Genomic DNA, 16,793 nt, shown 5'->3' with positions numbered 1-16,793 from the left:
AATAATAAAAAAATAAAAAGATATTGTATCCATAAATATTTGTATGAAAAAAAAGCACAATAAAAGTACACACATTTGGTATCGCCATATCTGGAACGATCTTACCTAGAAAACTTACCCCTTTAGTGAACACCATAAAAAAAGGCAAACACAATACCTTATCATCATACCACTGAACAAAAAGTGGAATAAAATGCAATCAAAATGATGGATATAAATAAACATAGTACCGCTGAAAACATCATCTTGTCCCACAAAAAAACAAGTCGCCATAAAGTTCTATCAGCGGAAAAATAACAAAGTTATAGCTGTCAGAATAAAGCAATGCAAAAACAATTATTTTTTCTATACAGTAGTTTTTTGTGTGAAAGTGCCAAAACATAAAAAAATATAAATGAGGTGTAGCTGTAATAGTACTGACCCAAATAATAAAGCTGCCTCATCACTTTTACCACATGCAGTATGACATTATCCCCCCCCCAAAAAAAAATAAATAAATCCTGGATTGCTGGTCTTTGCTAATTCTGCTTCCCAAAAACCAGAATATAAGGTGATCAAAACATGTCATGTGTCTAAATATGGTAGCAATAAAAACATCAACAAACAAAACAAAAAACAAGCCCTCACATGACTGTGGGCTAAAATATGGAAAAATTATAGCTCTCACAATATGGTGATGCAAAAAACTAGTTTTTGCAATAAAAAGCATCTTTTAAAAACCCGATATGTCTGGTATCGCTGTAATCACACCGACCCGAAGAATAAAGTCGTCTAATCGCTTATACCGTGTGAGGAACAGCGTAAAAAATAAATAAAACCAATTCTTCACCTGTTGATTTTTTTCATTCTGCCTTCCAAAGATCGCAGTAAGGCTCGGCGCACATTTATCCTGTGCTGAGTGCTTACACCGGGGTTTCCGTGTAAATATCTGAATTACGTGATTCAGATCGAAACGTCGGCGGAAGATTCCCTATAATGAGGCGGATGGAGGCACTGTGGACGCCGTTTGTCCTGTGATCTGGTGGTGTTCGTCTATTTAGGATTGCATAAAAGTGCCAGCAGCCACAGTTTTGTGCACTTCTGAAAAGGACACCGCTGAACAGAGGCCAGACGGAGTCCAGAGTAACTCTGCTGCCTCATTATAACATTTGGATCCCTTGGGGGTTTTTCTGAATCACGTCCCTCAGAGATTTAGATGGAAACCCTAAAGTAAGTGTTTAGCATAGAGCACCAGATAAACATATTCTTATACTTTATGTAAAATGTTCCCAATAAAAGCTTCAACGTTAACGGAAATATTGTGGGCTTCCATGTTACTGGTTGCACAAAAGCTCTGGAAAAACGAAATGGCTCCTCATCTGCCAAAAGAAATTCAGTAAATTCTCCACTCCCAAATTTAAATGCCCCCTTCCTTCTGAGCTGCACAGAGTCCCTAAACCACATATAGTGTCCACATGATTAGCATTGCTGAAGCGAATATGTCTAACTTACGGGTGCATGTCTCCAGAAGCACGGGCTCGGCATAATGTACTGGTGGGTGCAACGAACTGGTCACTACAACGTACTGATCACTACAACGGCAGTTTGCAATTTTCACTCTGCAACATTCTTTGCTGCTTGTTTCTAGAAAATACCCATGGTGTCAAAATCGGCACTACACCTGTAGATAAATTCCCAAAGGTGTATAACTTCCAAAATAGGATCACTTGAGGGGAGAGTCTGCTTTTCTAGCAATTAGGGGCTCCATATATGGAGTCCGCAAACTATTCTAGGAAAATCTGCGCTCCAGGAGGCAAATAGTGCTCAGTCCCTACTGAGTCTCTCTGTATGGTTAAGTAGTACTGCACAGTCACATATGGGGTATTGCCACATACAGTAGAAATTGTGGGACAAATTATGATGCCAATTTTACCCACCACTTCTGTGAAATTGTAAAATCTGGAGCTAAAACAAAATTTTAGCGAAGTGTAGTTATTTTTTTCTTAACTGCCCAATGGTATATAATTCTGTGACACAGCCATGGTGTCAATATGATCACTGCACCCCTAGATGAATTCATTGAGAGGTGTAGTTTGTAAAATGGAGTCACTCATGGGAGGTTTTGATGTTCTGGCACCTCATGGGCTCAACCCAGTGGATCATGTCATTTGCAATCCTTAACAGTAAAATTTGGCGCTCCTTGCCTTATGAGCTTTGCACTGTGCCTGAAAAATATTTCCCGACTACATGTAGGATATTGGCGCACTTAGGAAAAAATGGACCTCAGTTTGCTGTAAAAAAAATTCCTACTAGTCCTTAGAAAATTTAAAAACTTTGCGCTGAAACAACATTTTAGAAGTAAAAATGTCATTTATTCTTTCATCACTGCTTAAAGGTAACTTGTCACCCCCCCAGGGCATTTTTAAGTAAAAGAGCCACCTTCAGCAGCACTAAGGCTGCATTCTGTGAAGGTGGCTCTTATGTTTCTGATCCCTTATAACACTGGAATATTGACTTTTATAAATTGCTCCCCATACCTGTATTGAGTCCCAGAAGTATGGTGTCTCCCCCTGTATCAGCCTCCTCCCAGCCGTCCATCTTCCCCCTCTTGCATTTGTGCGCCTCCTCCTCCTGGGTTGCTGTTACATGCCGGTGCCTGCGCTGTGCCAACAGTTCTCGGACATGCGCAGTTCGTGCTGCCCGGGAACTGACATCAGGCTATCGCGACTGCGTGTTGCGGAGGCCCCAGATCCCACCCCGCAGTGTGAATACATCATAACACACTGCGTTATGGTATAAAATTCTGTGAAGCACATGTAATGACAATATAATCACTGCACCCCTAGATGAATTCATTGGGGAGTGTAGTTTGTAAAATGTGTTCACATATAGAGGGTTTCTGTTGTTCCGGCACCTCAGGGGCTCTGCCAATGTGACATGGTACCCTCAAACCATTCCAGCAAAATCTGAGCTCCAATATGGTGCCTTTTCCCTTCTGAGCTTTGCATTGTGCCTCAAAAGTAGCATTCCCTCACATATGGGCAGGGCCGGTTTTAGGCAAAGTGGGGCCCTAGGCAAAGTTTAAAATGGGGCCCCAAATGCTAACATATTGCACATCACACAGAAGCATTTCGATTGTATTTACATGCGCTGAGTTCAGGCCTCTAAATGAGTGTGATCGACAATATTGAAGTCGCTCAACACTTGTTTCCCGGCCTCGTTCCACCATCTGAGAAAGAATGATGGGAACAGAACAATCACTAATGGATCACTAACAGATCACCATACAGTATCATGTTATCAGCAGCACATCTACAGTTTACACCCCATAGTCCTCCATATAATATAATCTGCCCCATAGTCCTCCATATTGTATAATACACTCCTCAGTCCTACATATAGTATAACACACTCCCCATAGTCCTCAATATAGTATAATACACTTGTCATAGCCCTCCATTAAAATACACTGCTCAGTCCTCCATATAGTATAATACACTACTCACAGTGCTCCATATAGTATAATGCACCGCCATAGTCATCCATGTAGTACAATTCACTTCCCATAGTATAATGCACCCCATAGTTCTTCATATAGTGTATTCCCCATAGTCCTCGATACAGTACAATGCAGCCCACATATAGCATAATGCAGCCACCCCACAGAGTATAATGCAGCCCCGCCATACAATATAACCCCCATAGAATATAATGCAGCCCCTCCATAGAATATATGGCAACCCCCTCATAGAGTATAATGCAGCCACTCTTATAGTATAATGTAGCCCCTCCATAGAATACAATGTAGCCCTCCTCACATAGTATAATGCAGACCCACAGAATATAATAATGTCATGATCTGCTTAGTTCATGGGATTAGGTAGTTTAGAGGGTAATCTGGACGGCCTCACTCTGAGATTCTGGGAGGCTTTTTATAGCCTCATTGTGGACTCATTCCTCGTCGCTTATACTCAGATCCTTGGCCAAGTGTTTGTGACCCTGGTGTGCTTTGTGACTGTGATACTTTATGCTTGTTTGGTTTTGACCCGGTTCTGTCCCTTTTACGAGTTCTGCCTGTTCCTTTTGTACTGCGTTGCTATCTCTGTGTATGACTCATTGCTTACATTCTGACTATTCTCTGCTTGCTCCTCTGGTACCACGCTGCCCTCTCTGTGTATGACCCCCCCGCTTGTCTGACCTGAGTTCCCCTAATCTTGACTGTAGGATTCTATTACATGAATCCTGGAGTAATCTACTGCAGCAGGATGCTAATCCACACCCCCTGTGGTCACATGATTGTAGGTCCTGGTACTCTTTACTACCTTTAGTGTCACAAGTCCTGTTCTCAGAACTTTCCCTGCAGTTTCGGACCCCGGGCCCTTCCGTAGTCTGGGTGAGGGACCCTGCTCAGCCACGGCAGTCCGCTGGCGCTGACAGGATCCTGATAAATAAAGCCCCCATACAATACAATCTAGCTCCCCCATAGAATATAATGCAGCCTCCCCATAGAATACAATGTAGCCTCCTCATATAGTATGATGTAGCCCCCTCATAGAGTATGATGCAATCACCGCCCCATAGAATATAATAAATATAATACAGCCCCCCCATAGAATATAATGTAGCCCCAAATAGAATATAATACGGCTCACCTCCCCATAAAATAAAATGTAACCCCCCATATTATATAACACAGCCCCCCCATAGAATACAATGTAAAATGTACCCCCCTTGGTATATAACACAGCCGCATACTATATAGCCCAGCACCACACGGTATATAGCACAGCCCCACATAGTATATAGCACAGCCCCACATGGTATATAGCCCAGCCCCACATGGTATATAGCCCAGCACCGCATGGTATATAGCCCAGCACCACACGGTATATAGCACAGCACCACACGCTATATAGCACAGCACCACATGCTATATAGCACAGCACAACCATGGTATATAGCACAGTACCACATGGTATATAGCACAGCCCACCATGGTATATAGCACAGTACCACATGGTATATAGCACAGCCCACCATGGTATATAGCCCAGCATGGTATATAGCCCAGCACCACATGGTATATAGCCCAGCATTGTATATAGCCCAGCATGGTATATAGCCCAGCATGGTATATAGCACAGCATGGTATATAGCGCAGCATGGTATATAGCCCAGCATAGCATATAGCCCAGCATGGTATATAGCCCAGCATGGTATATAGCCCAGCATGTTATAGCCCAGCATGGTATATAGCCCAGCATGGTATATAATGCAGCATGGTATATAGCCCAGCATAGTATATAGCCCAGCACCACATGGTTTATAGCCCAGCATTGTATATAGCCCAGCATAGTATATAGCCCAGCATAGTATAAAGCCCAGCATGGTATATAGCCCAGCATGGTATATAGCCCAGCATGGTATATAGCCCAGCATGGTATATTGCCCAGCATAGTATATAGCCCAGCACCACATGATATATAGCCCAGCATAGTATATAGCCCAGCATGGTATATAGCCCAGCATGTTATAGCCCAGCATGGTATATTGCCCAGCATGGTATATTGCCCAGCATGGTATATAGCGCAGCATGGTATATAGCGCAGCATGGTATATAGCCCTGCATAGTATATAGCCCAGCATGGTATATAGCCCAGCACCACATGGTTTATAGCCCAGCATTGCATATAGCCCAGCATGGTATATAGCCCAGCACCACATGGTATATAGCCCAGCATAGTATATAGCCCAGCATGATATAAAGCCCAGCATGGTATATAGCCCAGCACCACATGGTGTATAGCCCAGCATGGTATATAGCCCAGCATGGTATATAGCCCAGCACCACATGATATATAGCCCAGCATAGTATATAGCCAGGCATAGTATATAGCCCAGCATAGTACTGTATATAGCCGCCCCCCGAATGGCCCCACTGTCCAGTACTCACACTGATATATTAAAAAAACACTCCTCACCTCCTCGTGCCCACCCTGCTCCCGGCTCCTGCTCTGCCTGGTACACAGTGAGAGCGCAATGATGTCATCGCGCACCCGCTGTGTCAGAGACAGAGCGGGGAATGATGGGAGAGGGAGCGTCAGCTGACGCTCTCCTCCATCATTCCCTCCTTCAATGCGGTGGGGGGAGTCGGCGCTGGGGGCAGGCAGGCACACATGGGCCACATAGCGGCTGCGTGATGTGCCGTTAGCTGGGGCCCCTGGGGGAGCAGGGGCCCTAGGCAGCTGCCTGGTCTGCCTGCCCCTACCGCCGGCCCTGCATATGGGGTATTGGCGTACTCATTAGAAATTGCACCATGAATTGTATGGTGCAATTTCTCCTGTTACCCTTGTGAAAATGCAAAATTTGGGGCCAAAATAACATTTTTGTGGGGAAAATGTTTTGGTTTTTTTTAAGGCTCAATTTTCTAAACTTCTGTGAAGCACAAATGGGTTCAGTATGCTCACCACAAATCGAGATCAGTTCCCTGAGCGGGTCTAGTTTTAAAAATGGTGTGGTGTCACTTGTGGGGGATTTTCACATCAGAGGCTCCATCAAATTTTGCATTCAAAAGTCAAATGGTGCTTCTTCCCTTCCGAGCTCTGCCGTGCGCCAAAACAGTGGTTTTCTTCCTCATATGGGGTATGCACAAGCTCAGGAGAAATTGCACAACAAATTTTGGGGTCCGTTTTTCCTGTTACCCTTGTAAAAAAAAAAAAAAAAAATTGGGGCTGAAAAAGACCCCCCTCGACTTATATTCGGGTCACGGTGCCAACTTACCTGGTCCCAGTCATCTCCGCGGTCCCAGTCGTCTCTGCGGTCCCCGGTGTTCGTCTGCGGTCCCCTGCAGCGTCCTGGCGGCGGCGGCGGGTGATGATAGGGCCGCAGCGGCGTTCAAAATCTCTGCGCGCCACTCTCTCCCGTCCTCCGGCAGTGACGTGCAGGGGGCGCGATGACGTGGAAAGCACGCGCCCTCTGCCTGAGTCACTGAAGAGCCGGCGACGCTCAGGAGCAGCTGTCATCAACGTAGGTGAGTATATAATGTTTTTTTTTTTAATTCCAGCAGGGGCAGCGGCAGCAACATGATAGGATTACTGGTAATCCTATCACTTTGGGGGCAGCATTACGGTATTTGGGCCACCATTCACTGTGCAGCATTTATGGGGGCATATGTTGTGCAGCGTTATTTGGGCCAGCATTCACTGTGCTGCATTTTGGGGGCATACTGTATGTTGTGCAGCATTAAATTTACCAGTATCTTCGGCAATTCCCACCCTAGACTTATACTCGAGTCAATACGTTTTCCCAGGTTTTTGAGGCAAATTTAGGGGGGTCGACTTATACTCGGATCGACTTATACTCGAGTATATACGGTAAATGTTATTTTTTTTCCCACACTACAAAAATTCCTGTGAAACACCTGAAGAGTTAATAAATTTCTTGCATGTGGTTTTGAGCACCTTGAGAGGTGCAGTTTTTAGAATGGTGTCACTTTTGGGCATTTTCTGTCATATTAACCCCCAAACTCACTTCAAATATGATGTGGTCCCTAAGAAAAATGGTTTTGTAAATTTTGTTGGAAAAATGAAAACTTGCTGGTAACCTTTAAACCCTTATAACTTTCTAACAAAAAAAAATTGGTTCCAAAATTGTTCTGATATAAAGTAGACATGTGGGAAATGTTACTTATTAACTATTCAACTATTCAAAATTTTTGCCAAATTTCCATTTTTTTTACAAATAAACGCAAGTCATATCGAAGAAATTTTACCACTATCTTTAAGTACAATATGTCACATAAAAGCAGTCTCAGAATCATCGGGATCTGTTGAAACGTTCCAGAGTTTTTACCTCATAAAGGGACAGTGGTCAGAATTGTAAAAATTGACCCGGTAATTAACGTGCCAACCACATTCGGGGGTAAAGGGGTTGAGTGAGTTAACAATAATAAATGTCCACAATGGCGCTAAAAACTGCCTACTCCTCAAGCAGCAAATAATGGTGCAAATCCACTTGTCACTGGGTAAAAATCAGAATAAATATTGTCATCAGAGATTGAGCCACAGAACATTATGTGTCAGGTAAGGTGTAAATTGCACGTAAGGCAATAATAGCATGTGTATTCTCCTTCTGTACTGTTAGCTGCTAGAAATAAACTTGGTGGTTGATAATAGAGTCCAGTTGATATACTAATTGCTGCCGGATGAGTAACTGGTGGTTTATATTAGATTCCAATAGACCCCAGGCAAAGTCCTGTATAAGTTCTCCCTCAGGCAGCGGCCCGGTCGGCAGCAAACAGTAGTACTAGTGAGTATCTTTTGCTGTTGGAGCGAGGTGTTGCGAAGAAGGAAACCGACGTTTCTGAAATGCGTTGGGCAGAAGTTTGGCCTGTTTTGTGATCCGTGCTGGAAATGTGATGTCACACTTCTGTTCGTGTCAGTGGCATCTGAAATGTTTATAAATAATTATTTGAATCGGTTATCATATATGTGTATTTTATTTACAATACACATGTAATCCTGTCATTATACTATTTTATATAGTTAATAACTAATGATGAGTGAGCTTGTTCGGATAAAGTGTTATTTAAGACCGCACTTGCGTTAATAGTATTCTATACTCTATGTTTGAGTCGCCGTGTTTGGCTGTTCAGCTTCAACACATTCAGGGTTTGCCTAACAAACAGGCAATCCTCTGCATGTCACTGCCACGAGGACTCGAACATAGTATTCGAGCTCTCCGAAGACACTCTGTTAACACCTTATCCGAGCACGCTCGCTCAACATTATAAATAATAACCCGTCTAAGTAAGTTGTCTGGATGAAAGCCAATAGGTCCCCTGCCTGTCCTCCCAGGCTCTCTTGGGAGACCAAAGCTAGCAAACAATATTCTTACTTCTAGAATTTGGAGCAGAAGGGCTGGTGCAGTTAATCAATTTATACTCAAGTCTTGAACATGCTCCAAATGAAGAATTTAGTATGGGAAAATACTAATGTTCCGGCTGAATACTGCAAAAAGATATTCCCACCAAGGCAAATAATGGAACACCGTGAAGAAGAATCCAACATTTACTGATTGGATTCCAGCTGTCAGACCCCAGCAGATCCTAAGAAAGAAAATTCCTTTCTACAGAGCCACTGCCATATATTCACTTATTTTGGGTATATTAGTAATGTAACTGTGACACGGAAGAATGCCGGGCAGAACATACCGGCTGACATGAATCCCTCAACTTCTCCAACTAGACATCATTGGACACATTACCTTGAATCTTAAGGTGGGGTTCCATGATGCTGCTGCATTCCACCTAAGACTCCCACGAGTGAGTAGCAAATGAGCACATGATGTTGCATATATTCTCATTTGACTTTACTGGTGGCTGTGATTTTTTGTCTCGCCAAGTGGCTGCTTTGTGCTGACTGTACTTTATTTTTGGTGATGTAAATGAAGAAATTACTGATCATGCTTCTATCAGTGGCAAAATGCATTAAAAGCAATATATTTAATCTAATGCTCACTCTTGGTGTGATATGTGCCTCTCAAGGCCCCGTCTCACATAGCGAGATCACTAACACGTCTTCGATTTTGTGACGCAACAGCAATCTTGCCTGCGATCTCGCTACATGTGACACGCAGCAGCGACCGGCCTTCCTGCTGGATATCGCTGATCGTGCAGGAATGTCCTGGGCCATTTTTTCGTCGTTGGCGTCCTGCTGGCCAGCGCGCATCGCTGTGTTTGATCGCTGGATCATTGCTGCATCACTGAAGAGATCTGCCCGTTTGGCAGCTTACTAGTGATCATTTATTGACGCATCAGCGATCCCTACCAGATCGTATCATAGTCGGGATCGCTGGTGCGTCGCTAAGTGAAACGGGACCCTTACACTGTAGAAGCAGCATATAAATGTTTGCACTCCCTGACAGGTAGGGTGAATCATTTGTCACGGTCCTGTTAAGGTCGGCGTGCAGCCACCGCTGAGCAAGGACTCACCCACTCTGCAGAGGGGCCCGGGGTCAGACACAGCCGGATAGTTCAAGGAAACAGGACCTGGAGAAGCTAAAGTCAGTGAGCAGTGAAGGACCTATGGTCATGTGACCACAAGGGGGCGGGGCTTAGCATCCTGCTATCAGAGATAGGCAGAACACTAAAGGTACTGTCACACTTAGCGATGCACCAGCGATCCCGACCAGCGATATGACGCGGTCAGGATCGCTGGTGCATCGCTAAGTGGTCGCTAGTGAGCTGCCACACAGGCAGATCTCACCAGCGACATCGCAGCGGTCGGGTGTCGTTACTTACCTGTCAGACGAGGCGATACTGACGTCCTCCCGCCCGCATCCACGCGTCGCTCGTCGGCGCCACAGGAAGCCCACCAGGAAGCTGATGACGAGAAACGGTCCAGGACGTTCTCACGCGATCAGCAATAACCCGCGGGGGAGCGGTCGGAGGTAAGTATCAGACATAGCGATATCGCTAGCAATATCGCTGCTACATCACAAAAACCAGTGACGTTATAGCGATATTGCTAGCGATATCGCTTAGTGTGACAGGCCCTTAATACAGGAATTCTCAAAGTCAGACACACCGGGTCATACACAGAGATAACAGTAAAGTACCAGGGATGAGACAGAACGGAGAGTAGGGGCCAAGCAGAGATCAAAACCAAACAGACATAGAAGGTACCAAACAGAATCCAACCAGCATCCAGAGAACAGACCGAGTCATACACAGAGTATCAGATAAACAAGAACACAGCGCAAACACACTCAGGGGTCACCACACTATGCCAAGGGCGAAAGTATAACTGATGGGGATGGGAGCGTCCTGAGGCTATAAGAAGCTATCCCAGAACCAGGGAGAGGCCACAATCATAAGCCCCAGGTGTGCAGGTAAGCCTGCACTGGGATCACAACCTTTAACCCCAGAAATGCCAGTCATCAGCACTGGTTCCAGACATTAACCCCACGTGTGCGAGTCAAACCCGCACTGAGATCATGACATCATTATATTGAAGACCTTTCTCAGTGTGGTTGGTGACAGTGGCAATGAGTGTGAGGGAGGTGCCATTTGTAGCCAAGCACAGTTCTCCATTGCATCCACCCTCTTCAAGTTAATGGCTTTCAGATATGTTCAGTAACCAGATGTCTGCAATATGCAGTCTGACTAGTGGGTACGTTAGATGTTATTCAATAGAATTTTGACTATGTTGTGGATATACCACAATGTAAGTGGCTGGTCATTGATGAGGTTGCCTACAGAAGAGCTGTGAATCTGTATGAGTCCTGCCTTACTGAACACAGTGGTACCAGATGGGCTGCTTTGTTGTGTTTTGTATAGGCTGTGTCAGTGTTGTAGTGTATTACATTGCACATATTGGTAAGATATGTCCTTTGTCTGGTGAAGGTCCCTCAGATGTGCATTGCAACTATTGCAAGCTACATTCCCTCAGGTAGTTCTTTGTACACAGCAAGAAGTTATGACACTTTTTTTGTACATGCTCATACTGGTATTGTGTATGGACCACCTCAGTACTAATTCGCTAATACTGTAATTGTGTATTGATCACCGTAGAACTAATTAGCTCATACTGGTAATGTGTATGGACCACTGTAGAACTAATTCACTGATACTGGTGTGGTACCGGCAGGTACGCGGGATGCAGTGACGAGACGCGAGACTTTATGCTTTTGGTGATAACTTTTTATAAGTATAGATCAGGTGACTAGTCTAAGCAACCAAACGGGTAACAGGGATTGTCCTCGCAGGGACTCAACTAAAGCAAACACGGATCTATATGAACACGACTACCCCAGCAACGGCCGGTCACTATAGGGCCGCGGTATGGCCGACTACGGGTCCTTAGATATATAATGTCACTTATCCGTCCTGACGTCTTCAGCGTCCTGGGTGATGGTTCTTCAGCGTAGCAGCCGCTGGACCAGCTGATGAAGAACTGGCGAAGTCTTCGAGCAGGGGCACAACAGGCCGCGGAAGAGTGCTTGGAAAGATGGGCCGCAATCCCCAGATGGGGGTAAGCGGTCGTGAAGCGGGGTGGCGATTGACAAGCCACCGTCGCAGCCAGCGGCTGTGACAGGGAGTCTGCGGCGGGCGATGGCCCTACTCTTGCCACGGACTTGAGCTGGCAACTAGTGGCTGCCATCTGCAGTGAACTGGCCGCAGGGCTGGAGTGTGGCAGCAACGGCCGTAGATGACCGCGGGCAGGCCACAGCCGCGGGCTGGAGTGTGGCGGCAACAGCGGCAGGTGTCCGCAGGCAGGCCGCGGGCAGGAATGTGGCAGGTGTCAGCGGGCAGGCCGCGGGTTGAAGCGTAGCAGCGGTTCTCTGACGGCCGACTCGGCGACATCCCCCTGCTGTCCAGTGTAAGTGTCCCTCTTGCTTCTGTCCTCCTCTCGGGCCTCTGTACGTCGCTCTGGCTCTCACACACTCCCACGGTCTCCTGCTCCTTCTTCCCCGTTCTGCTGACTCACTGTGACTGGCGTTCTCCTCCGCTTTTATATCGGCTCCTCCCCCAGCCCATCTGTCAGTCTCAACGGTCCGGCCCTGAACTCTGTCCCCCTGGAAACAACCTGCCCCGGAACCTAAATGACGGTCCCCTTGGTTCCGGCCCGGACACTCAACGGGGGCCCCTTCTCCCACACTGGTATTGTGTGTAGACCTCAACAGTGCTGCATCGCACATACTGGTATAGTGTGTGGAAACCCACAGTGCTGTATCACACATACTGATATTGTGTGTGGAGCCCTACAGTGCTGTATCGCACATACTGGTATTGTATATGGACCACCACAGTGCTGCATTGCACATACTGCTATGGTGTGTGGTCCATTACAGTGGTGCATCGCACGTATTGGTGTTGTAAATCCTATAGAGGCAATAAACCACAATAGATGTAAAAACAAGTCTAGTGACTACTGTGTGAAAATAAGAGAATTAATTAAGCAGGTTCAGTGTAAAGCATGAGAGAGTATATAAGGAGAAAAAAAACACCCAAGAACCATTATATATTGTAAAAGGTAAAGTTTTTAAGACCATTTAAAAATTCAATACATACATGAGAATAAAATGGAGGGTGATGACAGAGAGAGGCTAGAAATGTGGAACCACAACTCAGAGGAGTAATATAGAGACAAATGTACAGAGTATAGCATGAAAATAGCTCAGAAATTCAAGTGTGGCCAAATAAATCCCTATAAATACTATAGATGGTGGATAGTACGTATTTAATAAAGGGGGAAAGGAACGCCAACACATTGAAAGTCAGAGGTGTATATAATACTGTACTGTAAATATAGTGAGCAAATATTCATGTAGATGACATAATGTTACCTGAGAGTTGCGGTGCCACCAACCTAATGAGCGTTTCGGCCAAAGTGCCTTCTCCTTAGGGATTGGCATCGCTATGGTGCAATAACATTAAATAGTCACTATGAACCAATGAGGACAGATGTACCATAATGAGAAAATGTAACACTGCTCATTGTTAGCGCTTGTAGAGCCAACGTAGTCCGGATGTCAGCTTTACCGAGGGCATCAACATGTGTGAGGGCCCTGCCTGACATGTAGTCACATGAGCGGACCCGTGGTTACAAGACTAACCCAGAGCCGGGGGAAGATGCCGTCGGTGATGCCAAGCAACGGGACATCAGCGTACAAGTGCATAAGCAGGTAACTGGATAGAAGGAAGCAGAGAAATGTAACTACACGAATTCCGTGCAGATGTAATTAGCAGATAAAGTTAAGATGCTGGGCATCATTGTTGATTTTAAATGTGTTTTTTTAATTAATATTTCTTCCTTCTCATAGTTTTAACATTTCATTCTTTTTTTTTAGTTTATCTACTACTTGTGCTGCACTTGCATCTAGTCACAGGATAGTTTTATCTATAAGAACAAAGATTCTTCATCTACTTAGGCCTGCAAATTTCCATCTGACATCTGGCATGAGATAATTTGTTGTATCTTAACTTTAACTGCTAATTATATCTGCACGGAATTTGTGTAGTTACGTTGCTCTATTTCCTTCTAGTTCTATCCAGTTACCTGCTTGTGCACATGTACGCTGACAGCACGATGCATGGTATCGCCAACGGCGTCTTTCCATGACCCTGGGTTGGTCTCGTGATAGCGGGTCTGCTCATGTGACTATATGTGGGCGGTTCCGTATCACACAGGGCCCTCCCACATAATGACTCCCTTGGTGATACTGACATCCGAAGTACGTCAGCTCTACATGCACCAACCATGAGCAGCGTTACATTTTCTCATTGGTGTTCCTTTCCCCCTTTATTAAATAGGCGCTATACACCACCTATAATTATAGGGATTCATTTGGCCACATTTGAATTTTTTTTCTGTACATTTTCTTGCCTCTCTTTGTCACCACCCTACCATTTTATTCTCATTTATGTATTGAACTAGATTATGGCCCGATGCTATCGCATCACACCTCTTGCCATGTTAACCCTCAACACACACACTCCTCAACACACACTCCTCTCACCTTTCATCATCTCCACTCACTCTTTCACTCCACATACGACCCCTTCTCTCACTCCGTCTCTCATACTCACGCCGTCATCGCCGCTGCTCCACGATCCCCAACATCTTCTTCCGCCGGCGCCATCCTGGATCCAGACTTTGTCTACGCCGGCGACATGTTATTGCGGCGATGCCATCTTGACTATCGCGGGATTTCGCCGATCCAAAATGGCGTCGCCGCAAGAACATGTCGCCGGCGTGGACGACATCGGGATCCAAAATGGCGTCGGCGTAATCTCGCGAGATTTCGCCGACGCCATCTTTTTGGATCCCGAGTCGTCCACGCCAGCGACATGTTCTTGCGGCGACGCCATCTTGAATCTCGCGGGATTTCACGAAATCCAAGATGGCGTCGCCGCAAGAACATGTCGGCGGCCTGGAGAACGTCTGGATCCAGGATCGCGGCGGCGGAGGAAGATGTCGGGGCAGCGACGATGACGGTGTGAGTATGAGAAACGGAGTGAGAGAAAGGAACGTATGTGGAGTGAAAGAGTGAGTGGACGTGAGTGGAGGTGAAAGGTGAGAGGAGTGTGTGTTGAGGCGGTGTGGTGTGTTGAGGGTTAACATGTGCGTGTGTGTGGTGACGTCACCGGTTACAACTGGACGGAAGTTGTTACAACCGGAAGCTGCTTAGGGCATTTATTATTATAAATGTATACGGGTATTGTGTGTAGACCTCCCTCCACAGTGCTGCATCACACATACTGGTATTGTGTGTAGACCTCCCTCCACAGTGCTGCATCGCACATACTGGTATTGTGTGAGACCTCCCTCCACAGTGCTGCATCGCACATACTGGTATTGTGTGTAGACCTCCCTCCACAGTGCTGCATCGCACATACTGGTATTGTGTGAGACCTCCCTCCACAGTGCTGCATCGCACATACTGGTATTGTGTGTAGACCTCCCTCCACAGTGCTGCATCGCACATACTGGTATTGTGTGAGACCTCCCTCCACAGTGCTGCATCGCACATACTGGTATTGTGTGAGACCTCCCTCCACAGTGCTGCATCGCACATACTGGTATTGTGTGTAGATCTCCCTCCACAGTGCTGCATCGCACATACTGGTATTGTGTGAGACCTCCCTCCACAGTGCTGCATCACACATACTGGTATTGTGTGAGACCTCCCTCCACAGTGCTGCATCGCACATACTGGTATTGTGTGAGACCTCCCTCCACAGTGCTGCATCGCACATACTGGTATTGTGTGTAGATCTCCCTCCACAGTGCTGCATCGCACATACTGGTATTGTGTGAGACCTCCCTCCACAGTGCTGCATCGCACATACTGGTATTGTGTGTAGATCTCCCTCCACAGTGCTGCATCGCACATACTGGTATTGTGTGAGACCTCCCTCCACAGTGCTGCATCGCACATACTGGTATTGTGTGTAGATCTCCCTCCACAGTGCTGCATCGCACATACTGGTATTGTGTGAGACCTCCCTCCACAGTGCTGCATCGCACATACTGGTATTGTGTGAGACCTCCCTCCACAGTGCTGCATCGCACATACTGGTATTGTGTGAGACCTCCCTCCACAGTGCTGCATCGCACATACTGGTATTGTGTGTAGACCATCCTCCATAGTGCTGCATCACACATACTGGTATTGTGTGTAGACCTCCCTCCACAGTGCTGCATCACACATACTGGTATTGTGTGTAGACCTCCCTCCACAGTGCTGCATCGCACATACTGGTATTGTGTGAGACCTCCCTCCACAGTGCTGCATCGCACATACTGGTATTGTGTGTAGATCTCCCTCCACAGTGCTGCATCGCACATACTGGTATTGTGTGTAGACCATCCTCCATAGTGCTGCATCACACATACTGGTATTGTGTGTAGACCTCCCTCCACAGTGCTGCATCGCACATACTGGTATTGTGTGAGACCTCCCTCCACAGTGCTGCATCGCACATACTGGTATTGTGTGTAGACCATCCTCCACAGTGCTGTATCGCACATAATGTTGTGTGTAGACCTTCCTCCACAGTGATGTATCGTACATAATGTTGTGTGTAGACCTCCCTTCACAGTGCTGCATTGCACATACTTGTATTGTGTTTAGACCTCCCTCCACAGTGCTCATCGCACATACTAGTATTGTGTGTTGACCATCGTCCACAGTGCTACGTCACACATACTGTTAATGTGTGTACAACCACTGGCAAAAATTATGGAAACCTTGGAGGATGTTCATTCAATTGTTTAATTTTGTAGAAAAAAAGTAGATCACAGACATGG

This window comes from Dendrobates tinctorius, unplaced genomic scaffold, assembly GCF_039654945.1.
Source record: "Dendrobates tinctorius isolate UK_male_01 unplaced genomic scaffold, ASM3965494v1 ptg000013l, whole genome shotgun sequence".
Classification (NCBI taxonomy): domain Eukaryota; kingdom Metazoa; phylum Chordata; class Amphibia; order Anura; family Dendrobatidae; genus Dendrobates; species Dendrobates tinctorius.
The sequence above is the reverse complement of the archived record's forward strand: the minus strand, read 5'-3'. Positions refer to the sequence as shown.